The 25,847-nt window shown below is 55.3% G+C and overlaps 2 long non-coding RNA genes across 10 annotated transcripts in view; one reads left to right on the top strand and one right to left on the bottom strand.

Moving 5' to 3' along the window:
• Window positions 1–25,847, bottom strand: part of LOC123601635 — a 95,765-nt gene that overhangs the window by 44,790 nt on the left and 25,128 nt on the right. The gene's annotated exons all lie outside the window — the stretch shown is intronic.
• On the top strand, window positions 1,917–7,308 carry LOC123601637. 3 transcript variants are annotated; one of them, XR_006714218.1, is made up of 3 exons: window positions 1,917–3,292; window positions 3,884–5,361; window positions 6,821–7,308. It is a non-coding gene; the product is annotated as an uncharacterized LOC123601637 (long non-coding RNA). The 3 variants fall into 3 exon arrangements; XR_006714217.1 differs by having other exon boundaries at window positions 1,917–4,016; window positions 5,239–5,361; XR_006714216.1 differs by having other exon boundaries at window positions 1,917–5,361.

Genomic DNA, 25,847 nt, shown 5'->3' with positions numbered 1-25,847 from the left:
ATTCTCAGCTTAAAGATGAATGAGGTTCAGACAGGCCACGGAACGGGTCCGGCACACCCCGCTGGCAGAAGCGGGGCCGATTTGTCTGGGAGTATTTATTGTCGCAGGTGGAAGCTTGGACCTTGGTAGGTTCAGGGTAAAGGCGACCAGGTGAGGACACAGCTAGTCTGAGCCTAAAGGTGGGGAAGACGGAGGGATGGGGGGTGGGGGGAGGAGGCGGCTGATGGCACGGAGAGCGGTGGCCTGCCGGAGACCCGCCCACCCGAGTGTGCCCTGTAGGGGCAGGTCAGCAACGGGGGCTCCTTGTGCCCTTGTCCCTTCTGAGAAACGGGAACATTCCGTTGCCCTGGGGAGCAATGGGAGGGGGGAGGGAAAGACGGGGGGGTGACAGGGAGGAGACCCGGCTTCTCCACACTCCCCCCCCACTCTCCCCTCCCTGGAATGCTGACCTGTGGACCGCTCCCTGCAAGGGCATCGGACCAGGAAGGGCAGGAGGGGGCACTCACGGGGCCTGCCCTACACCCGCCTTGCTGCGCCCACAGATGTGAGCTCCCCTCCCCCTCCCAGGCCCTCCCCTCCCATTTTGCAGAGAAGGCGACTGAGGCACAGAGATGTTGTACGCTTGGCTCGTGCTCACACAGCTAGTAAGTGGCTGGGCCGGGGCCCCTCTATTTTCCATGACCCCGGGCGCTGTCTCTGTGTCTGTCTGTCTCTCTCCCCTCTCTCTCCCTCTCTCTCTCCAAGCATGGAGGCGAGGGCAGGGTGGTCAGGGGGAGGGGACACGTCACCCAGCCCACTCAGCTCCAAGGTTGGTTGGGAGCCGTGCCTGCCATCAGGAGAGGAGGACACAAATGACAGAGGGGGACCACACAGCAGCCACGTCGCCTCCCTCCCGCACCCCACACCACCTGGTGAAGGGTCATGCGTAATAGCAGCAGGCCTCTCTCGGCCCCGCCTCTGCCCGCTGGAGAAGAAGACTGTGACAGGTGTCTTCTCCAGGGAGCGGGGCTGAGTGTGGGAGGGGGTCTTGGTGGGCGGGGACTCGGGCAGTGGGTGCCACGGCCCCTGACTTAGAGCTGCACACCTCTACGCCTGGGCTAGGACATACGTGCATCCCCAACCCATTGGCTGCGGGTGGAAAGGCTTCCGTGGGGCCACCGGGCTCTGAGAGAAAGAACGCGGGCCTTCCCTGCCAGGCAGGTGCAGCATGCCAGGGGAGGGGCTGGAGCCAGGCAGGTCAGCAGGGTGGGCTGCTGACACCAATGTGTGAGTGGACACAGGACCGAGATATTTGTGTCACATCACAGCACCCGCCGCGTGGCTCTCTGCTCAGAGCCCCTCGGGTAGAATATGAGGCTGCCGTGCACGTCTGACATCCACTTCCAACGTGAGCCCCAACTCTGACGTGCTCGTTAGAACAAAACTCAGGTACGTGCTGCTGACATTCGGCACCGTTTGCTGAACCCAGGACTGATACGCGGCTTTCACCTATGTTAGCGTTTCTGGGCCAATGTTTTAACTGTTTTAAATGTGTATTTATTTGTGAGCGGCGGGGGAGGGGCAGAGAGAGAGGGAGACACAGAATCGGAAGCGGGCTCCAGGCTCCGGGCCGTCAGCACAGAGCCTGACGCGGGGCTCGAACCCACAGACCGCGAGATCATGACCTGAGCCGAAGTCGGACACTCTTACATAGTATATAATTACACTATGTTTATGTTTTTAAAAACATTTTTAATGTTTATTTATTTTTGAGAGAGAGAGAGAGAGAGAGAGAGTCAGAGCATGAGCAGGGGAGGGACAGAGAGAGGGGGAGACACAGAATCTGAAGCAGGCTCCAGGCTCTGAGCTGTCGGCACAGAGCCCGATGTGAAGCTCGAACTCACGAACCGCAAAATCATGACCTGAGCCAATGTTGGACGTCTAACCAACTGAGCCACCCAGGCGCCCCAAAGCAGTTTTTTTTTTTTTTTTAATCAGGAGATTGACATACAAATCAGAAGGTCTGGCTTTCCCGGGTGCCTATTCTCTGTTGGTTTCACAGGCTGGCACTGAGCAGGGCGCCCCCTCCAGGCAGGGCCGGGCTCTCCCAGAGGAGCTCGAACTCTGTCCTGTCCTGCCTACTTCTGTCATTCCCACTGCCCGCCTGGCCACACGAGCCCCAGGGCTTGGGACCTGGTTCTGGCACACGCCCGTGGCCCCCAGAATATGTTCCTTTGGGTCCTGGCCCAAATCTGTGCCATTTCTGGACTCAGGAAAGGATGGATACAACCTGCTATAAGCGAGGCAGTCTTACCCTGGGTCCTTCCGTTGCTGCCAACCTGCAGACGACAGATGACACGTTTCTCCAAGGACGCCCAGACCGGACACGTAGAGCCTGTCATGACGGCACTGGAGTCCCCGTCACCTGCTCCTGAGCTGCCAGGGAAGCCTCTCGGTCTGTCCGCCATGCCCGGAGTCGGGCCAGGCGACCCCGGGGGCCTCAGAGCCTCCCTGGGGTCCCTCCCTGGTGGTTGCCATGGGAACCAGAGCTGGGGCTGGGCAGGGTCTTTGCTCTTCACACCTTGCGTCTCCTTTCTCAGTTCTTGCTCAAGGAATGTTTGCAGAGCACCTGTAACGTGCCAGGCCCCATATGAGATATGAAAGGACGCTAAGCGTCAGTCCCTTGCCTTAAAAAACTCACAGTTCAGGGAGGAGTCAAAGTCAGACCACAGGTGACCCTACATCCTGCCTGGCTTTACAATTCAAGGTCAGGGAGAGGCCCAGGCTAACGCTACAGGTTGAGGAAAGCAAGTGGAGTGAAATCAGGAAGGTTCGTGGGAAATACGGCTTTTGAGTTGGACCTTGAAATGTTTCCCTGGGGGGAGGGGGGTCAGAGAGGGTGTTCTGGGCACGCGTGTGGTGGGCGAAGGGAGCAGGAGCAAAGGTGTGGAGGCGGGCAAGTACAGGGCGGGGAAGGGAGCCCATCCAGCCGCAGGAGCAGACTCAAAGGAGCTGATGTGCAGGACATTCCTTCGGCCACGATCAAAGAAATCTGGGGAAGACCGGGCTGATTTCCAAGAACGCATAGAGAACACGGAATTTTCCAAGTTGATTTGTTCGCAGGCCCTTGCTCCACCCGCCCCCTTTTTATTTGCAGCCGGCGGAGCACCCGTGGGGCTGGGGAGGGGGGTGACCGAGGAGGAGATGGGAACAGCCTGGAACGGAGGCAAAGCCAGGTCATGCAGAGTCTCCGGTGCCCAGCAGTGGCTTTACTGCGAGGGTACTGGGCACGGGAGAGGGTTCTAGGCAGAAGGTGACGTTACCTGGTTTGCTAACATTTCAGAAAGATGGGGGGCTGCTTGAAGAGGCTGGAGTGGGAGGGGCAAGGGGAGGGGTGGGAGGGAGAGGATGAGGAGGAAATCTTCAGCCCTTGGATCCACAAGAGGAGGCGGGAAGGACAAGGCAGGTGGTTGCGGACGTGGAGAGGAGCCGGAGGGGAGATTTGCTGGCCATCTCAGGGCCTGCTGGCTTTTCTCAGGGGGAGAGGAGCCAAGGTTTCCCTTCCCAGCAATGTGGAGCATCCCAAGGGTTGCCCATGTAGGAGGGCCACCCCCCCCAGCCCCCCACCAAGGGCACACATAACGTCTGTTCTCTGCAGGGGAGGGAGGCCAACAAGAGAACTCCCTAGCTGCGTGTACTTGACCTCCCGTATCTCCATCTCTTCAGCTGAAATGGGGAGAGAGACAGACCAGGGGCGCCACCAGGTTCAAGAAGCTGGGTAGCACCTTGTAGGTCTTCAGGGAAAGTTACTTCCGTGATCCTTAGGCTAGCAGCTTCTTAGGAGCCAAGGTTCTGGAGGTGAGCTGCAATCAAACCTTAGCTTTGCTCTGTGCCGATTACGCAGCCTTGGTCAGGTGACCACTCGAACTCCCCGCACCTTTGTCTGAAAACGGGGTTAATGACAGTGCTCCATTCAGGTGTGGTAATGAGTAAATGAGAGATGACGCTACATAAGGTGCTACAGAGCGCCAGACGCGGTAAGTGCTCAATGAATATTAGCTATTGCTAATTTTAATATTAACGAGGTTTTATACTATTGGCGATCAAAGTCCATTTGGATTTATATTACAGAACTTTCGAACGCAAGTTTATCACTTTGGGGTGCGTACAGTGACCCCTATTTGGCTATTACAATATTAGCAAGAAAGTCTTTGGGGGACTGGTCTTAGCCCATTCGGGCTGTTGTGACAGTATCCCGTAGCCTGAATGGCTTATAAATAACAGAAATATATTTCTTGCAGTTCTGGAGGTCCAAGCTTGAGGCACCCGCAGATTCAGTGTCTGGTGAGGGCCTGCCTCTCGTTCATGGACCGGTGCTTTCTAGCTTCAGCTACCAGTAGGGGAAGGGCCAGGGATCTTTCCTGCCTCCTTTATAACAAGGGCACTAATCTCATTCACAAGGGCTCCCCCTAACGACCGAATCATCTCCCAAAGGCCCCACCTCCTAATCCCACCATCGCGGGCCTTAAGATGCAGTTTATAAATTTGGTCGGGGGGATGCAAACATTCCAGTCCATAGCTGGGGCCCATGTTAATCACCGGATAATAATGATTTGTAATTAATGGCCTGTATTTCAAAATTTGCTTCTAAGTCCTTAAAAGTGTTTCTCCTGTCACATAGTACCGACGAACCATTAGACTATGGACCCTGATGCTTAACTTGCCGAGCGCGTCTCTTTACTGAGTAGCAAGGCCAAGGTCTAGGTCTGGCTCAGAGCCATCGCCAGCCAAGAATGAAAGATAGCAGAGGGGCCGAGGCCGGGTCGGACCACTGAGAGCACCGTGCAGAGAAATGGGCAGACACAGCCAGGGGAACCCCAAGGTCCTCTCCCCGGCAGGAGGCAGGGGCAAAGCTCATGGCTCTATGCCCTGAGTGACGAGAGCACAGGGACCTGGCGTCACCCACCAGCCAAGCCTCCAGCCACCTGCTCCTGGTGACCTGGGGTCTGCTATGGCAGGTTCCTCGGCTAATCATCCACCAGACACATCGTCGTCTTCCTCCCGAGTAGTGGGATTGTAGGTGGGCACCCAGCCGCCCAGCTAGACTACACTTCCTGGCCTTTTTTGCAGTTGGCCGAGTTCTTGCCTTGCACTTTATGTCAGCAAAAGTGGTGCGTGCTCCATCTGAGACGGAGCCTCTAAGACAGCGGGCACGTTTCCTCCTCGATCTCTTGTCACCTGCCTTCCGTCTACAAACAGGACATGGCTGAGACCCAGCTTCACCCCGTAGATGTTTACAACACCCGAGGGAATGGTGGAGAAACGAGATGGAAAGAACCTGAGTCACCAAACGACTGGGTGACAGGATCCACTCACCCAAAGGTAAGGTCTTTGTTCTTTACGTTACCGGATTTGGGTGGTGGGGTGGGGGCGGGGGGGGGGGGATGAAAGTCTCTTTGTTACGGCAACGTGGGTTCCCCTCACGAATACAAGGAGCTTCCAATAAATACGACCGAGGAGAGTAAGCAGGTGCAAGGCGAGTCGCTTTGGAATCTGGGACCATTGGTCTCCTCTTTTGTAAAACAGAGGTAACACCGTGGGTTACCAGTTTACATCCGGGATTTTTCGTTACACGCCCACCGTATTGTCCAGCACAAGAGAAGGGCTAGGGATGCAAAGAAATAAAACACAACAAAAGTATTCAAACTCCTTGACCCACCACGGCAGGACCTCAGGGAAATTTCCTAGCTTGCCTTGTCCCCTCTCACCACAGAGGTCTCACCTGACACCTCTCTGTGCCCCTGCTGGGAGAACACCCTCTCCCCGGACGGGCTGTGGGCGTTAATGTCTCTGCACCTTTGCTCAGGCTATACCCTCTGCCTGAAAGCCCTTTCCCTTCTCTGTCACCCGTGGAATGGTCCTCATCCCTCCAGACTTCCTCTGTGGCAGAGTTAGCCCTTCCTCATCGGGTCACATTACCAGGAAGGTGCACCTCCCTCTGGTTTAGGAAACTTGGGGGGTCCAATGTTGAGTGCAGGGCTGGCAAAGACGGAGGGCTCAGAACCGTGCATTCATTTGACGAACACTGCTGAGGTCCCACACTAAGGACAAGAGACAAAGTTGTGAACAAGACACACATCCCTGCCCGCAGACAGATCACATGATAGCGGGGGGACCAGACCCTAACCAAATGCACACGCCGCAAATGTATCATTACGTACAGGGACGGATGAGGGGAGAAAATGAACGGGGTGCCGTGCGGCCACCTTGCGTGGACGACTGCTTGGTGGGACCTCAGAGCAGGCCTCTCTGGGGAAGAGCGCCCTGGAAGCTGAGATTTCAAGGGAGTGGGCGTCGGGAAGGTGAAGGAAAGTACTGACCTGGGTATGGTGTCGTAGGCAGAAGGCACAGTACGTGCATATAATCGAAGACAGGAAAGAGCTCGGAGTGTGGTTGTGGGATAACGCATGGGAGACGATGGCAGGAGGCGGCGGGGGCTGGGGGTTTATCTCCTGGGCATCCGCCCGTGGAAGGGGGGGAGAGTGACCTGATGCGGTTTCCATCAGCGGGAGGGAGAGGTACTGCACCGGTCCAAGCCCAACACAGTGGAGCCTGGGTCTCGGGAGGTGGCGGTGGGGAGGGAAAGGGGGGTGTCTGAGAGGTGAGGGTAGAACATGGAGGTTCAGCGTGGACTCCTGGAGGTTGCTGGGAGAGGGAAAGGAAGGGTACAGAGGAGGGCCCGTGTCTCCAGGGAGCGCGTCTGGAAATCGGCTGGAGCTGTAACAGGCGGCGTGTAAGGAAGGCTCGACGAAGGGAACGGCGCCGTTTGCCCCTTAAACAGGTGTCAGCGGTGAGCTGAGGGGGGGAACAGAATTTGTTCAAGACGCACAGCTCTAAAGAATGGAAACAGCCTGCCATCCATCATAACCAGGGAGACGGGTTAAGTAAGTGCAGGGCTCTTTAAACAGACCACCGTGCAGCCATATAAAAGAACAAAGAAACTCAGCTTGAGTGAATGAAGAACTGTCTCCAAGATACATCACGAAAAAGCAAGGTGCAGACCGTGGACATTGTATGTGACCATTTGTATTAAAATGGGTGAAATATAGGAGTATAAATACATAATTTTTTTTTTTCTCGAATACAAATAAACTCTCTCGGAAGCACACAAGAGCCCGGAGAACACGGGCTGCCTCCAGGAAGGAGGGCAGGAGGCAGACTTTTCTCCCTCTATCCTTTTGTGGTTTTGGGGTTTCAATCATGAGAATGAATTAGCCATGAAACAATTCATAATTATCACTGAATAAAGAATACATTCCGGCTTAAAGATTAACCAGCCGTAACACAAAATGTTACGTCTGGAGAGCCGCTATCAAGGAGGCCTTGGTCCAGTCTGATGGGTCCCCTCCCCCCACCCCTCCCCCTCGCGCCCCCACCCCTGCCCCAGCAGGGCGCTGGGGGCCCTCTGGCTCTCTGCCTTCCTGTCCTGCAAACCCAGATGTAAAGCAGCACCATGATGGCAGTTGTGGGTTTCTACAGTTTTGATTGCTGCTATTAAAATTGATTTTTTTTTCCTTGAAATCACCTAATACACAGAAAATTTATGGTCAGTTCCACGGCGGCAGATAGCCTAAATCAACCCACTCCGAGGTCAGAATCCCAAGCTAAAAAGTTTCCACTGAAAACAGCTCACGTGTCACCTGGCGGGGGACAGTGGCCCTTGTGCCCGTGGAGGCCCAGAGCCTGGTGAATCAGCCACTGCTGGGGAGCGACAGCCAGCAGGAGCCTCCAGAATTCTGTGCATGGTGGCCCCTGTCGGACCAGCCACGGGCCTTGCTGCCCAGTCCAGCCAAGGTGAGGCACAAGACAGGAGAGAGACACGCAAGCCATGATTTGCAGGCCCTGGTGCTAAAGGCTTGAAAGTTATTGGGCATTTCAGGAGGGCAATGGCGGAGAAGAGCCAAGCAGGAGGCCCTTCTGAGCACGAGGCCTGTGAGACACACGGATCTCACGCCCCCGAAGCGGGTCCTGCAACCACTCTCCCGGGGGGCAACCCAGACCAGGCTTGGCGAGATTACAAGAGACACCTAGAGTCACAGGGCAAGCTAGTGGAAGGACCCAGGGAAAGCCTCTGCTTCCTGCACAAGCCTGACTCCGACGAGAGTGACAGCCAAGACAGAATGCCCGCCCTGCACAGGGCTCTGTCCTGAGATAAGGACGTCCTAAGATAAGGACGTAAGCACAGAGAAGTTCAGTAACTTTCCCCAGGACACACAGCCAGTGAGGGGCAGAACTAGGGTTCAAGCCCAGGCGGCCTGACCCCTAAGGCCCACTCTTCATTCCCACACTGTTCTGGGGAGGCGGGGAAGGCTTCTGTAGAAGGTGCAACTCAAGAGGGAGGCGCAGGGGGCTGAAATCAACGCCGCCAACCTCAGTGGGCCGGTCAGACTTCAGAGCAAACGGGGAAAGGCCAGAAAGGGCTTTGCTACGACCGGTTTCTAGATCTGTCCAGGACGACACAGCAAGTTCCACGTCATGCCGCAGGCCTGTAGCTCAGGTCCTATACGCTCCGACTGGTCGTGGGAACGCGGCCATCCACGTCTTCACTGATGGCCTAGGGTTGATGGGATAGCCACCCAGAGAGAGAAGGAAAACGGTAACGGAAAATGCCAAGAGAAATTGGAATGTTTCTGCCCCGCCCGGTTTTTCCCCAGTGAGGATGGGCAGGGACTAACCCCAGGAGAAAAATCCACCTCCCCCTCCCCCAAAGAACCTCCCACAGCCCACAGCCCCACAGAATGGACACAGGGCCCGCCCAGCCACAGCTGTCTGTGTGTCCTAGACAGGACAGTAGGACTCTGAAGAAGGGTGGGGAGGAGGGGTTGGCAGTTCAGGGCAGGAAACGGGCATTTTGTGACTGTGGCGAACGGGAGAGCAGGGGCTTTCGCAGAAGGTACGGTGAAAACCAGGGATGCGAGAACTAGACTTTGCACCCCAGCTCCTTCTCATCCCTGTTCTGTGGGAGTCCCGTGCCAAATGTTCCACGACAGCGTTCAGCAGATTCTCACACAAACCTTGAGCCGTAAGTGTGTTATTATTCCCATTTGATTGGCGGGGAAGTCGAGGCTCCGGAACAGTACTTTGTCCGGGAACACCCAGACAACGGGGCCAGGGCTGGGACCCAGACAGGTCGAACTCCCAATGCCTGAGTGGGGAACACCTACGGTATTCCGTGGTGCTAGGTCACCTGACGGTTTCCATCTCTGCATCTGAAAATGAGGACTGGGTTGCTACACCATGCAGAATCGTGTCGATGCGACGATAAGGCTGCACATAAAGCTCCCAGCACAGCAGCTGGTATGGAGTAAGTGTGCAAGAAATGAGCCGCGCTAAAGAGCCCCTTGGCTGCAGGCCTGTCGAACCACCCAGATTGGGTGTAAAGCCAGCTGGAGCAGGTTGTATAACTTCATTCTATCTCAGACACCCAGAGTCTGGGCCTTCGAGGCTCAGCACGCTAATGTATATAAATGCGATATGAATCGAGGTGTCCCCAGATAAACAGGAAACCAGGTATCTCTGCCATAGCCCTCTCTTCTCCTTCTTCTGAGGATCAGGGCGATGGGCTTGGTCTGATTGGTCACCACCAGTCCTCCCAAACAGACGATGGCACCTGATGCTGGGGCCCTTCTTCCCTCTCCGCGCTCCTTAAGGAGCCAGGTCCTTATGGAAAGGCCTTGATCAAACCAGCTCCGTAGATGAGGTGAAATTTCCTCTTGCTCAGGACTCAGGACGGAGATCAGTTCTAAGTCGTGGTCCTACCGGACGCATCCACATGACAGCAGAAATGACAGCCACGGGAGTAGATGGAGTAGTGTCAGGTGATGGGTGCAGAGGGACAGCGAGCTGACCACATGAGAAGGCCCACAAATGACATACGCAACTGGAAAAGGCCAGTGGAAGGGAATCTCCAAGCCGCCCAAGGGTGATAAGTGGCAGTGGACCCTCGGCGTCTGGGAAGCCATAGGGACTCAGGTGACGGACAGCACCGGCCCTGTGTCCACTCGCGGCCCCCACCACGCAGGAGCCACAGGCCCGGCTAGTCTGGTATTTCAAAAGAAGCTAGAATCTTGACTTTTAAGGTGACACTTTTTTTTCTTTTAATTTTTTTTTAACGTTTATTTATTTTTGAGACAGACAGAGACAGAGCATGAATGGGGGAGGGGCAGAGAGAGAGGGAGACACAGAATCGGAAGCAGGCTCCAGGCTCTGAGCCATCAGCCCAGAGCCCGACGCGGGGCTCGAACTCCCGGACCGCGAGATCGTGACCTGGCTGAAGTCGGACGCTTAACCGACTGAGCCACCCAGGTGCCCCCGTGACACTTTTTTTTAACGTTTATTTATTTTTGAGAGAGAGGGACAGAACGTGAGTAGGGGAGGGGCAGAGAGAGAGGGAGACACAGAATCCGAAGCAGGCTCCAGGCTCTGAGCCGTCAGCACAGAGCCCGACGCAGGGCTCAAACCCACGAACCGCGAGATCGTGACCTGAGCCGAAGTGGGACACCCAACCGACTGAGCCTCCCAGGTGCCCCTAAGGCAACATTTTTGATTTCCACTTCAATTCACTGTAATGCCACTCGGCTTCACAAAAGTATGAGGTTTTCTAGCTCACATGCCTCCTGTTTACAGAACCTTAATGTAAGTGGTTATCAATCTTTTCTGGGGTCATAGACCCTTTGGAAACACGGTAACGCAAATCAAAAGAAAAACCATGGTGTGAGAAGGTATTTGCAATTCATATAACGGCAAAGGATTGATGTCTAGAATGTAAAAGCGAAACAAACAAAAAACCTTATACGGATCAATCAATAACAAAACCTACAACTCAGTAGAAAAGTGGGTGATAGATCGGAGCTGTCCTCTACAGGGAGGAAACCCAGTGGCCAAGGGATGTGTAAAAAGTGCTCAGTCTTATGAAACGCTAAAGAAATGCAAATTAAATAACATTACCAACCCCTCCCCCACCGCAAACACTGGCCAGATTGACAAAACCAAAAATGCCTGACAACATCAGCCCCTGTGGGGTGCAGGGAGACTGGAACTCTCCTTCACGGCCGATGGGCACGTAAATTGGTGGAAACACTCTTGAGATGGTTTGGCTAAAGCTGATATGCACATACCCGTGATCCAGCCGTCGGACCCAACCCAACCCCGTTGGTTGTTTTCCCCAGAGAGACCCTTACACATCTATAAGAGAATGTCTACAGAGCGCCGTCTGTGAGTCTCAGATCCGGGAAACACCCCGAATGTCCAGGGCCTGCCGAGCTGTGGTTGAGCTACATAAAGGCAGACTGTGGAGCAGAGAAAAGGAACGGGATGGGTCTCAGAAACAACGGAATGTGGCGCTCGAAAAGCAAGTCTGCATATTTATGGTATAAATCCTTGCATAGTATAAACTTTTGCAGTTTAAAAGTTCAAAAAATGGGCATAGCCCAAACAATACGTCATTTAGGAATGAGTTCATAGGTGGGAAAACTATAAAGAAAGCAAGGGGATGATAAATTTTTAAGAACTCAGGAGAGTAGTCGTCTTGAGGGGGAAGGAGGGAGATGCGATCTGGGAGGGGTCCCCGGGGGTGTCTGAGACGGTGACAATGTGTCCTGTTTCTCGAGCTGGAGGATTGGTCCGTGTTTGTTTCATCATCCTTTACGTTACGCAATACACTTCACAACTCTTCTTTATGTACATTTCATAACAAAATAAGCATACAAATAAATCCACCTTCTTTTTGCCATTTAAAAATAAATCTAGAGGCGCCTGGGTGACTCAGTCGGTTAAGCGTCCGACTTCGGCTCAGGTCATGATCTCGCGGTCTGTGGGTTCGAGCCCCGTGTCAGGCTCTAGAGCTGACGGCTTGGAGCCTGGAGCCTGTTTCGGATTCTGTGTCTCCCTCTCTCTCTCTGCCCCTCCCCCCCCCCCCGTGCGCTCCCTCGAAAATAAATTTAAAAAACATGTAAATAAATACATCGACATAAATAAATAATCCAATGAACTCTATGGATCCTACTTCCAGAACAATTAAAAAACATCCAAACGTTCCATTGCATTGCCGAGGTTCCTGGACCCCTTAGAGATCTTCTCTGGGAAGAATTTACATGCGCTACAGTTGATTCGAGCACCCATTATCCCTGGGGGGGCAGGGGGGTGGGCGTGGAATCTTTATTCCACCAGTGCAGGGATGTGCCTCAGGGAGCAGCGAGGAAAGGAATGTTCCAGTGCTGTCAGCACCAAACCAACACCCCCAGAGAGAACTCTCAACACCTGCCCGACCCCCTGTAGACAACCTCAGCACCCTTCCCCTCACTTTCTGGAGCATTTCTGGCTCCCCATCGCCTGCTCCGGGGTGGCGGCTTTGGCCAGCACCCCTGCTGGCTGGGTCCTCTGCAACTTCCAACCTGAGCCCTTTCGAGAAGAAGGAAGTGTGGAAACCCCAGAAGGTAGCTGATGGCTTGTGTCACAGAGAGGAATCTTCTTTTTCAACCTTAGGTTTTTGGTATATTAAAGCTTAATTGTTGGAGGAGGGGAATAAAAATCAACTTCGACACAGGGGAGACTGGAAGCAGGACACACGTCCTGGAGAAATACTGCAGTGAGGTAGAAGGTGAAGACTCCCCATGCGCTTGGGGAAGCCACCTCCTCCCTCCGGGACTCAGTGGCCCATCTGTTCAACGGAGCGTTTGGGCTTCTAGAAGATGCCTGCCATCCAGCCCTGACATCCCAGGTTTGTGACCACCAGCCACATCCACTCCCTTCTGGAATCGTACGAGACGACAGCAGTCCTCCTGACAACAGCCTCGTGCCTGGCGCGCGGTAGGCACCCTGCTCCTCACAGGACCCTCCACAGACACGAGCTCTCAGCTGGCCCCCCTGTATCGCTTTCCTGATCTATAATGGTCAGTGCTGTGGCTGGCCAACGTGAGAATTCATGCAGGTGAAAGCCCTTTGCCCAGTGCCTAGCACACGCCAATCCCATCTCGTTGGTTCCTGTCTTTCCTGGTCCCTCACCGGCCACCCGAAATAGTGCCGATGCTCTGGCCGAACCCCTGTCCCTCAGCACACACCCAGAATAGCCGGTCACCCTCAGGATTGGCCACCACCTCCCCGGACGGTCCAGGCTGCCGGGCAGGTGGGCCAGTTGCTCCGGATGGCCAGGAACCCCGGGCATTCACGGAATGCGAAGCCTGTCCACCTGCGGGAGCCCCCTGAGAGCCCCTGTTCATTAGACTCAGTTCCCAGGGTGGCTGGGGCCCCAACTAACTAAACAACTAACTCCACACCTCCCTCCCCTCCCTCCTTCTCCGGAAACGTTAAGTCAAAAGAGAGGGCATTCTGACTGGGGAGGAGTTCTTTGAAAGTGTTAGGTGTTGAGGGAGGTTGAAAGTGGGGGTCTGGGCCAGGACAGAGAGAGGAGAGAGGAGGAAGGAGGAGGAAGAGGAGAAAGGTGGGGGGAGAGGGAAAGAGATGGCGGAAAGAAAATGAGAGGTGCAGAGGGATGGGGCGCAGAAAGGGAGAAAGATCATCTGAGGTCCTGGTGGTGAACTTGGGATCAATTTGATTTTGTATGAGCAGCTTGCCTTGGCCTCTCCATCCGAGACGGCTGGGGTCAGGGGTGTGAATCCATGCTGACCTTTGCATAGGCTGACTGTCACACACTCCGGCCCCAGGGCACACACTGCCCAAGGCCTCTAGGCCCAGGGCTCAGGATGGCAATGAAGGGGCGGCCGGCATTCACGGCTCCTGCCAGGCAGCCTTCCCCACACCGGCCTGGGGGTGGTAGCAGGGACTGTCACCTGGGGCACAGCACTGTCCCTTGAGATTTCCCTACATCCCACCCAGATCTCTGTAGACGGTCCCTTTATCAAACCCTCTTTTAAGTCATCCAATGTGAGCGATCAGTCTGTTTCCTGCTGGGACCCACCTGAAACACACAGCCCGGCCTCTGGTTATCCCATTTCCAGATAAGGAAACTGGAGCCTAGAAGCCCAGAGAGGGGAAGGGCCTTTTCTGAGGCGGCAAGGCTGATAGAGGAGGGATTGGGATCAGAAGCTACATCTGCTGGGTTTCCTAACGAGAGAGTGGACCAGGCCAGAAGTCAGGACGCTCAAAAACTGATGCTGTGGCCGCTCAGCTGAGTTCTCTCTAAGCTGGAACCTCAGAAGCAGTCGGGAACCCTGCCTTCCTCACCCCCCAAAAGCCCGGTCAATCCCTTCCATCCTCAAAATGTCTATATCAAACCTTCCCTCCCTCCGACCTCTGTCCCAGAAGTGCCAAACACTTCCTCATTTCCAGCCCCCTGGCCGGCCTCCTGCCTTCATCAGCGTCACCACAGTGGGAGGGATCTTTCCAGAATGCCCACCTCACTTTGACACTTCTCCCTCCTTGGATCTGTCTGTGCCTCCTCACTGCCTGTGGGATGAAGTCCAGACTCTGTGGCATCGAAGCCCTTTCCAGCCTGGACCCTGCTGACTTCCCCCAGCTGGCAGCCTCACTCCTCTGCACTTGAGCATTCACAGTCAGGCATGTACCCTGCTTTTTCCTACCTCTGGGCCTTTGCATAGACTTTTCCCTCTACCTGGGGCACCCTTTTGAGTCCTCTGTTCCAGGTAAACCCCCGTGTTTCAAGATCAGGCTGAAGCACGATTAAAGAGAGGGTTTCCTTCATCCCCCCCTCTACTACCCCTCCCCCTGTCCCCCCCCCCCCACACACACACAGAGACCATCTCTCCCACTATTGCCCCCAGAGTCTTTGTTCCTGCTTCTGATATATAGCACTTCTGGCTGTTGCCTCAAATCTCTCGGGGGAATGAACCATGGCAATAAATCTGAAATTAACCATGGATCTCTTTACCGGGCATCATAATTGTTACTGTGCCTTTCTCCCTTGCTGTCTCATGAACTTCTGAGGGCTTCATTCTCTATATTCCCCCCTCTCCCCCCGCCATCAGGGCCTGGTCCCTAGCAGTGCTCAATGCTTCCCGTTGGCTGAGCCATTAGGACAAATGATCCCAAGCCTGAATGAGGAGCCTTTGGACCTGGGGTTGCTGTGTGGCCTAGGGCAAATCTCTGAACCTCTCTGTGCTCCTTTCCTCTTCCTGACACCTGAGTAGTAAGAACCGCCACATAAACATTTGCTCATAAACCTTTAACTATCCTGTTCGCCCCTCCCTCAGAGCCAAGCCTCTCCCAAGTGCAAGCATGCTTTATATTTTATGTTTATTCAGAGCCTTTTTTTAAACTCCCCTCTTTGAGTTTCTCCAAGTCCTCCTGCAGTTGGTTTGTTTATGCTCAGAGGAAAGCTGGTTGGATCACAGAGGTGCTGGGAGCAACCCCCGCACCTGCCCACGTGAGTTCTCTCATCCACAAAGGATTCTGACTCCTAAGCAAGAGTGATAGGCCAGGGAACACACGCCTTCTTGGTACCAACAGGCCCTTGGTGGCATCCTGGAAAAGGACTCTGAACCTTCTGGAAACCCGGGCAGGGTGGGAAAGGTAGGGGTGTCCTGGATGGTACTTCGCCTCTTCCAGAATCATCAACCAGGGTTTGGGGCCACCTATGTCATTCTCTGCTGGAGATTCCCTTTTCCCTATTGGCTCCCTCCCCCGCCCGCCCCCAGCCTCCTGATAAATGTGCTGCCCGTCCCTGAGGTTGAAGTCATCGGGAAGCCAGGCTGTGTGAAATATCAGGCTGGTGGAGGACGCCCCCTGGGATGACCTGGCCTCCCTTGCTGCCTCATTATAGCGAGCTTTCCCGAGCTTTCCCACACACTCCCTCTGATCCATAGATCCCACGAAGCCCTCCGCTTACAGTAACATGATTTAGGATTTATGGTTAGGATTATGATTCATTTTTTTCTCTTATTCCCCCCCCCCCCCCACCAAAACATCTGATTTAACAGGGAAAATGCTATCCAGAGGAGCTGGGGGCTGTAAAAATGCAATAGCAGGAAAAAAGTGCTGCTAATGGCCTCTGCAGAGTCTCCGAGATCGGCTCCCAGGGTTGTAAGTGAGGCCGTCCAGCAGCTGGCCTGGGATGTTCCCACCAGGGCCTGGAAGACACCCAGGCTCAGCCTCAGCCTAGAGAGGCGGCTCCGGAAGGCTGGGTCTCCCTTTAAGTCCCCGTCTTTGCCTCCTGGTAGAGTCTGCATAGTTCGAGGGCAGTGTCCCCATCCCCATGTTTTCTATCACCTCCAGGCCCCACCTGGCCCCCACTGTCAGTGATGGGAGGGGCCAGGGACCCCAACAGCCCCTTGTCAGGCTCTTGGGTGAAGGAGGCAGCCAGCAGTCATGGCCGGGTTTCCAAACCTACCTCTTTCCTCCAATTACAAGATTAACAACCATGACGCAGAGGCGACCTACTTTAACTCCTATGAGCAGCCGGGGGTAATGGGAGCCCTGCTGGGTGGCACCCTAGATGCCCGGGCTGGGGGTTCTTGCTGTGTGACCCTCGGTGAGTCCCTTCGCCCTCTGGATGTGCTTCTCTGCAAAATGAGGCAGTTGGACAAGATCTCAGGGGGCTTCTAGGTAAGAAAGGCAAGCAGTGTTATGCCTGTTTTTTTCCTGCATTGAAATAAATTTCCAGGCGGGCAGGATTCTCTCACCTGCCGTGTGCCCAACACCTAAGGTACACCTGTCACCTGGAGTCACTTAAAAGATATTTGTTGTGTGAATTCTGCAGAGCAGCGAACGATGCCGTGAAGGTTCAGCGGGGGAGAGGTTCGAGAAGAACACAGCAACTCAGAGCTCCTAGCTCAGTAGTTTTCCAGGACACTTTTATTCCCCCTGACCCCCTGCCCCAACAGCAAACTCTGTCTTCCTGCTGGAAGGAAAGTCACATCCCTAGGGCTGATGCTGCCAACCCCAGGTCAGCCAGAAGGGTAAAGAGTCCTCAAGATTCCTGCCTTGAACATCCTATCAAGAGAAACAGGCCTGGCCCGTGGGCCTGGCGCTCAGGCCCCAAGAGCTGCTGCCTCCTTCTGACATGCTCAGTCCTGATTAGGGGGTTGATTGCTTGAGCCCACATCTGGACGGGCCTCTTAAAGCTTTGCTGCCTCAGCAAGCAGAAAAGCGAATGAGCAGTTTCCGAAACCCAAATCGTCTGCCTTTGATGAGCTGAAGGTCAGGATGGGTAACCAGGCTAAGGAGATCTCTGGCCAAAGGAGGCTGTGAGGCAAGAGGCCTTGACTGCACAGTCACTGAGGGTTGCGCTGTCCCATCCGCGCCAGCCCTAGGAGCTGCAGTGACCTGGCGGCTACAGGAGAGAACAGAGGACCCCCCCCCAGTGTTCTCCGGACCCAGCCTGTCTCCTCCCCAGCCCCCAGCCTCTCCACCTCCAGGCACCACCTGGCAGAGGAGGCTCTGGAAATTGGATCCCCACCTGTCTCTTCTGCTCTTCTCTGCAGAAATCAAATTCAACATCTCCACCCAAACCTGGTCCTCCATGAGCCAAGACTGAGCTTTAGGGACCCTTAGAGGCTCCTCTCTCATCCCCATTTCCCGTCTCCAATCTGCTGGAGAGTTCTGGACTCTGTTGCTTTACTGCTCTCAGTCTGCGTTCCATCACACTGCCATCACCCTCTCCTGGCCCGGTCACCTGGTCCCATCACCCTCTCCCGCCTTCATCACCCTCTCCTGGAGAACTTCCCATCAAGGACTCCTAAGCAGCCTCCCTGCCTCTAGTCTGGCTGTCAGCAACGAAGGGCTGAGGGCAGACCTGCGGCTGTGAGCTTGTTTTGGGTGGGGAATCTACTGAGGCTGGGAGGCTGGTAGCCAGAAGGCACGAGGCAGGAAGCTGGGCTCGTTCTTTTTTTTTTTTTAATTTTTTTTTTTCCAACGTTTATTTATTTTTGGGACAGAGAGAGACAGAGCATGAACGGGGGAGGGGCAGAGAGAGAGGGAGACACAGAATCGGAAACAGGCTCCAGGCTCTGAGCCATCAGCCCAGAGCCTGACGCGGGGCTCGAACTCCCGGACCGCGAGATCGTGACCTGGCTGAAGTCGGACGCTCAACCGACTGCGCCACCCAGGCGCCCCGCTGGGCTCGTTCTTCAGAGCCACGGTGGGGCTGGTTTGGAGAAAGGCAGAAAGAAATGCAGGGTGAGGGAAGAAACCTCGGAGGCCCACCCTGACCGCCCGCCCCCCTGTGGTGGGCCCACCTCGGACAAGTTGCTCCCGAGTGACTCAGGCCAAGCTACTCCCGCCAGAGTCCGGGCAGCCCCTTGGCTAAGCACTTACTTGCTCGCAGCACGCGGGGAGGGATGAACGGCTGGAATTTATTAAGCGTTTGCAGGGTCCTGGTTCCGTGACGATGTGGAAACTCAGAGAGGCTGCAAAACCTCCCAAGGTCAGACAGCAGGTGGTTGAGGCCGGGGTCCGAATCCGGTTTCTCTATATTGTATCCGAAGCAGCTACTTAACACGGGCCTCAGTTTCTTGGACTTCAAAAGCAGGGATGACGAGGCTGATTCCGCCGGCTCGAGGCACGTCGCGGAGATCAAATGGGATGACGTTACGCGTTAAGTCAAGGTCAAGAGCACGGAAGCAAGCTGGTCAGTGAGGGGCCTGGGATCCTGACTCACGTGCGAGGGTCGCCAAGCGCTTCACCTGTTTCCTGCTGCAAAGATCATGCACCGCCGTCTCCACCTTTCATGCGAACCACAGCACAAGAGGAAGAAGGCAGGGTCCTGGAAACCGCCTCCCACCTCCGGGCCCTTAGGTTCTAGGAGAGGGGTGGCCCCGGGATCAGCAGCAGAGACGGCAGTAACCCCAACATTAGCCGGAGGAAGACCTGGACATAGGCCCTTTGCTTGGATCGGGGGCAGGACACGCCCGGCACCCAAATCACCTGGCCCAGCCCATTCCGAGACGATCTGTACCTTCCTCTGTCCTCAGAAGCTCGAGGGACCATCTGGAGCCTGAGAGCCCGTGTGCCATTTTTACAAGCCACAGAATGAGAAAGGATGCTGCCTCATCACTGCATTCCAAGAAACAATCTGGTCTTTGTAACAATCGCTTTTTCGGGACGGTCTCAAATTCTACTGGTAGATGCAGCATTGTTTAGTGCACGGCAACAAGGAAAATGCTTAGGGTCGGATAATGAGGGAACAAAGCAGACAGCAAAATGGTGCGCTCATTCTGGCTACGCCTCTTTAATAGTCTACCCACACCCACCCCCACCCGTGGAAGGGAACCGGCCCACATGAAGGCTGCTTTATGGGCGGATCTTTCCCATGGTGTTCTTTAATATTATCGCTGCAGTGTTCTTGCTGTTGGTTTTAAATTGTGTGTTGGACCTTCCTCAAGCTGTAACACGTTTCCAGCCTCCTTTGCAAACTCTGAAAGTAACTTTCTGGAAAGAAGAGGGGGCAAGGGGGCGGAGCTGGCTTCCAGTAGCGAAGCACTGGGCAAACGGGTGACTAAATACATAAGTTGGCGAGAACTCCACCTCCCGAACGCACCCGGTGAGCCTGGGGTGAGGGCAAGATTCTCGAAGGGGAGGGCCAGAGAGACGGAATGCAATCATCGTCGCACAGAGGTACCTCGGGGATTCTGGAAGGGAAGGGTGTAGCCCCTCACCCAGGGATCCAGAGGTCTGTCCAGCATCTGCGAGGCTGAGGCCAGGAGCCCCAGTTACAGGTGACGAGCCTGACGCTGACACGAACAGCTAGTCACAAAGCTAGAAAGTGCTCAGGTCCGCGCATACATTCATTCCACAAACACTTCACGCGTGCTCACTTGGTACCAGGCACGGTGCCAGATGCTGGGGCTGTCGGGCTGATCCACACCCCACGTCTGGTAGCCAGAGAGCCTAAGTTATCTGTTTCTGCAGCCAGACCCCCTTGCAAAACCCCCAACCCTCTCCACAGGCAGCAACCCTTTCCAAAGCCTCTCCCACTCACGCTGCCATTTAATCCCCACCATGGCCACGGGAAGTGGGCAGGGAGAGGGCATTTCCTTCCATTTACAAATTACGGCACTGAGGCCCAGAGAGGCCAGCCACCTCACTTGCCCGAAGTCACACAGCCAGGGCACAGCATGAACCGGGCTTAAACCTGGGACTTCTGAAACCCACACGGGCTCTTTCCAGAACACCAGACTCTTAATTAGTCTAATTTCATAGATTCTTAAAAAAAAAGAAAGAAAGAAAGAAAAACGCGGACCTGCTCCCCCTGACCCACTCCTGAGCTTGCCCAGCCCTCCAGCCCCCTCCTCTGCAGGATTCTGCACGCCTCTCTGCCTTCGCTCTTTGCTAGCTCCCACACCACCAGCGAGGACCCTGCCAGGAAGGGGAAGCATAGCCACAGAAGGGGTTAAAATTCCCAGAGTCTCTTATAAATATTTCATGCAAAAATATCTGCCGAGATAACCCCAGACTGTTGATGTCGACACTATTGCACCTGCACATTTTAATTGGTCCAAGAGAGCTGGCCCGTAATTGGTGCCTGGAAATCAGCACAAACCTGACTTGGTTGTAAAAGGGAAGAGTGGCTTCTCCAGAGAACTTGGCATTTTAACTCTTCAGTGGCCGAGGGATCTGGGGGAGGGGCGAGTCAGATAAGGAGGGGGGCACATCCCCCCGCGATGTGCCGAGCCCCCAGGCTAGTCCAGGCTGGCTACTGGGCTTTGCTTGGGAGAGGGAAGGGTGGCACGTTAGGGCTGAGTGCCTGCGAGAAAGGCGAGTCGGGGTTCGGGCACAGCCTGGGGAGCACGGGGCCTTCATCTTTTCTGTACCATGACCTCAGTGACTGATAAACACCGTGCAGTCTTTTCAGAACAATGCATAAAATATGTCTGGTTGCAAAACAAGCCAATTATATTTGAGAAAAAAGTTATCAAAAAATTTTAAATCGGGCTATTGCAACGGATGCTTCTTTACTAGTGCGTTAAATTACAACCCCTAACATCCAGCCTGGTAACTCCTGTAATGTCAAAGTAGGGATGAACACAGACGATGTTTCAAGATATCTGCCACCATGGCGGCATGGCATGGAAAGATCTGTGATTTGGCTTGGTGACAGAGTCACAGGCGCGCTAGGATAACCGTGGGGTGGGGCGTACGTTCACGCGGGAGGGACGTGTTACATTTCCTTGAGAGGTGAGGCGACATCAAGGTGTATTTCTTTCCCACCCAAGTTCACAGACTCTCAGTCAAGGAGCCCGGCCTCAGAGCCTGACAGCTCTGATATTTACTAGCTGGGTGGCTTTGGCCTCTCCTGACCTTGGTTTCTTCGTCTGCAAAATGGGCTTTGGAGGCGGGCGGAGCCGGCTTCAAAACCTGCCTGGTGCTTGCGTATGCCTCTGGAAAGTGACCTGGCCTCAGTTTACTGGCTGGAGACTAGAGTACCTTCCTCACAGGCTGTTCTGGGGCTCGGATGAGATCAGGCAGGCAAAGTGCCTAACAGCGCGCCCGGAGCTCAATACACGGTAACCTGTAGAAACCCCAGGAATGAACCTGATGCTTTGGCACCCAGCCCAGGCCACACAGCGTGACAGGCAGACATGAAGCCCACGTCCCCCACCAGACCTCGAATGCTCAGTACACTCAATCTTCTGTCCTATACGCGTCTTCTGTCTGTCCCATGCTCGTTGTCTGTCTCATGTGTATCTATTGTCCTGGCCTCTGTTGCTTCCTGCCATCGCCCAGACTAAGGGGGCCCTGGAACTCTGGAGCACATCGTGTCCACACTGGGGTTGCTCCAGGACCCTTCCAGGTCAGTGCCTGCCAAGCCGCTGCGATGGGGAAGCCGGAACAGGTCTGTCTGGCAGCTGGCACGTCCCTGCCTTGGGGGAAGTGCCACCTTTAGGACGACAAATACGTTCCTGGCTCTCACACGGCACGTGCAATGACCTCCCCTCCTCTCCCCCTCCCCGTGTCTGCTGAGGAGCCTCACAGGTGGGCAACAGACCTCACCCCAACTCTGTGCTAGTGATGTGGGGCCGGGACAGTCCGCAAAAGAGTCAGCCCCGTTGGGGAGGGCTGGCCCTCTCTGGCCCTCATCTAGACACAGAGGGTGGAGGGGCATCACCCAGTCTGGAGTGCCAGGCAAGGTTGCCATGGCCACCTCCCTGTTCTGCTTCCCACCAGGTCCAAACCCGCCCTGTTCTTGACCGGCAGCTGCAGAACTGGCATCAGTCCCTCCCTGTCCTCCTCTGCTTGTTGACACAAAGCCATCCGCAGGCCCCTGGGAGGCAGCACGCCCACCCCTGACCCTGGGGGAGCCCTCCATTTCCCAGGAGACCCCCTCTTCCTCCAGCATTTGCTGGAGGCCCCGGGGGGAGCCATCATCTCATCTTGGAGGCTGTGGGACCCCACTAGTGCCAAAGCGAGCAGAGAGAGAGGGCCTTGGGGGAGCCGAGGAGCCAAGGACAGGGTGGACTTGGGGAGGTGGGAACGTCCTTGAGGACCACATCTTACAAGCCCAGGCTGGGTAATTGGAGGAGGAGGGGACGCATGGCCAGGGGAAGAGGGGCCAGGGGCTCTTCTGCCTGACAGAGTGCCCCTGCCCCTGCCGCAGGCCTCTGCCCCCTCGTAGGCTCCTGTTCCTCAGCCCCCAACAGCTCCTCTGGGAGGAGGGAAAAGAGGAACCGGTCAGCCGTGGCTGCCTACGACATGCCAGGCACTGTGCCTTCCTTGATGGACACAACCTCATGCCACCTCTGAGCCAGGCGGAGTGCTGTTTGAGTCCCGTTTTACGAGAGGCAACTGAGGCTCGGGGAGGTTGAGTGATTTGCTTAAGGTCACGGAGCTAGGAAGGGTCAGTGTCAGAATTCGAATCCTGCCTGCCTGACACTCGAGGCCTCCATGGACCTTGGAATTCCCGCCCCAAACCTGACCCCGAGAAGCCTCCCTCCTGGTGTTTGAGATGTGTCTTTGGGCTAGGCACTGTTCTGGGCTCCTCGGGCCTCACGTCTCCTGGGATCCCCAGGGACGCTCCACTTTCCAGAAGGGGAGAATGAGGCTCAGTGAGGGTTATGTCACAGCTCAACTTCACACAGTCAGTAAGGAGTGGGAATTTAACCTGCTTTGTCTGGCTCCAAAAACAATGACCTTAGTTCAATGCAATTCAGCAAATACTAACTGAGCACCTACTATGTGCCCAACCTCGACCTAGTGGGTCTACAGTAGCAAAGAAAACCCCAATCCACCCCACCATCAGAGCTTACCTTCCCTTTGGGGCAACAGACAAAAACGGTGGACAAAAGGTAAGTCACCTAGAATACTAGATGGTGACAAGTGGTAGGGAAAACGTTGAGCAGAGTCAGGGAAGGTCGGCAAGCCAGGCGTGGGCTAGGAACGGGACAGGAATCACCCAGGGCAGGCCTCCGTGAGAAGGGGACATTCTAGCAAAGACCCGAAGTGAGCCCGTCGACTAGCAGTACCTGGCACGTCATAGATGCTCAATAAACATTTGCTGAAAGGACGAACTAACTCTAGGACTCACCTGGCAGGTGGTAATTGCACGCAGTTCCTAAGTAATGACGGTTACCACATGTCCCCACTAACACGTTCACAGCCGTTTGCTCCTTCTTCCCGGGGTGTGTGGACAAGGCCTCCCGCGCCACTAACTGGAGGGCAGGCGTGGGGGGCTGCTGGGAGCCCTGGGGCTGAGCTCCTCCCCCACCATGGCTCAGTTCTGCCCTCTCCGGGACTTCTGGCGTTTCTGTAAGGGAGACAACTGCCAACCACAGAAATGCACGCTGGGCAAAGGCCTGCGGGCAGGCCAGACAGTCTAGGAGGAGGTGGGGGCTGCGGCGTCGTGGTTGGGAGGTAATCAAGGGCCCAGGAAAACCCAGGGAGCCAGGTTCCTCGCAAGCCCACTGGGGCATTTCAGCACAGCCTGGCTCACGGCTGAGAGCCCAGGAGACACCGTAGTTTTGAGGTTAATGCCCAGTGAGACTTGGGGGTGGGGTGGGAGGTGGGGACAGGATCTGCAGGCCCGGCTAGCAAGGGAAATCCTGGCCCTGCTGCAAAAGTCAGCTTGCTTTCCTATAATTAGATACATATTTATTTTAAAGGGTTATAATTTCCTACTGGCATGCTGCTTGATAAATAGAGTTTATTATTATTATTATTTGTCTTAACTGCAGCTCAGGAAAAACAAATCCAGGTCTGGACATGAGGAGGGGTGTCCTGACGATCCTGGGGAGCAGCGTTCTTCCAGAGCCCTCCAGGCCCAACAGCAAGATGGGAAGGAAGGAGCTGGAGTGAGCCTGGGCTGCACAAGATGCAGAGGAGGGTGGGCAGAAGGGTGCGAGAGGGAGAACTTTCCGAGTACTGGTTATAACCGGTGTGAGACAGTTCCCCCCACCCCGGCTGTTCCCTCCTCCCTGCTTTCACTCACGTAGTCCCCTCCGCCCAGGATGCCTTTCCTTCTCCATAGCTGCGTGTCCAAATCCTGTCGATGGATGGCCGAGAGGCCACTTCCTCCAGCAAGCCTCCCTGGATTCCCCTGCTTGGCAAGAGCTCTCGTTAGTCTGAATTCCCACATCCCGTCCTCGGTTCCTCTAAGGCAGTTGCCACCGTGTGTTGTGGTTACTTGACCTTGTGGGTCGCATTGTATCCCTTCTCAAAAGGGTATGGTGAAGTCCCACCCCCAGTTCCTGGGAACGTGGTCTTACTTGCAAATTGGGTCTGTGTAGATGTAACTCGTTAAGAGGTGGTCATTCCCGGGGGGGCGGGGGGGGGGGCTCATGCAACGAGGCTGGTGACTTCATGAGAACAGAAGAGACATAGAGGTGGACGCACCGGGAGAACACCGCGTGACAAGAAAGGCAGAGAGAGCAGGGACGTGGCTGCGAGCCAAGGAATGCTGCGGAACACGGGCCACCGGCAGAGGCGAGGAGGGGCGAGGGAGGATCCCACCCAGAGTCTCAGAGGGAGTGCGGCCCTCCTGACACCTGGAGGTGTCCAGACTCCAGCTTCCAGAACAGTGAGAGAGTAAGTTTCTGTTGTTTTAGTCCACTCGCTTCATGGTTCTTTCTTACAGCAGGTCCTGGGAAACTCACACAAAGCGTTCAGACCTCTTCTCTCTCCCGGAGAAAGTTCCCTGCTTAACGCAGTATCTGGCACAGTACGGACGCTCAGTAAATATTTACTGGTGAGCGAATGGCGGGTCTGTCCCCGAAGAGGAGGATCCGCATCTGGCCGGTCTTTGCGGCCCCACCTCGCCTCGTGTGGACTGAGGCGCTGTCCTAGCTCATGTCCCCGTGGCCTCTAGTCCGCATCACCGCGGCAGACTCCCAGCTGGCCTCTCTGCCTCCACTCCGGACTCCCAGCCACTGCTTCACACTCTGCTGAACTCTTAGGTCATTTCAAACTGATTGGACCTTCCAACCTCTTTGCCTGTGCTGTGCCCTCGGCCTGCAGCGCACCCCCCTTCCTCGTCCACCAGGCAGACTCCCAGTTGCTTTTGGAACCTGCCCTCGGATGCCTGTTTCTCACCAGCCTTCCAGAACCGCCACGCATCCTTTTCCTGGAGGCATGGTGTGTTTCTTACTCTGTGCTCCCCCACACTTTGCCAGTATTCCGTCTCAGGGACAGCTCCTAGCAGCCTGGCTTACTTGTCTGTCCTCCCTGCTGGCCTGTCGGCATCTTGAGGCGCCTTAGTTTTCGTCTCCACATCCCCAGTGCCTTCCAGCAGAGGAAGGGCCGGTGGGTGTCTGAGGGACACTTGAGGGATGAACCCAGACTGAGTGGTTCACCCTTGCCTTACAGAGCTTATCAGAGCTTTTCACATCTGCCTGCCTCCCTTCCAGGACCCAGTGGCCCAGAGGACTCACAAGTTTTCGGGGAGGCCTGATGGGCAGGGCTACAAG

The sequence above is a fragment of the Leopardus geoffroyi genome, chromosome D1, assembly GCF_018350155.1.
Source record: "Leopardus geoffroyi isolate Oge1 chromosome D1, O.geoffroyi_Oge1_pat1.0, whole genome shotgun sequence".
In the NCBI taxonomy this organism is placed as follows: domain Eukaryota; kingdom Metazoa; phylum Chordata; class Mammalia; order Carnivora; family Felidae; genus Leopardus; species Leopardus geoffroyi.
This window is presented reverse-complemented; position numbering and strand designations above follow the sequence as displayed.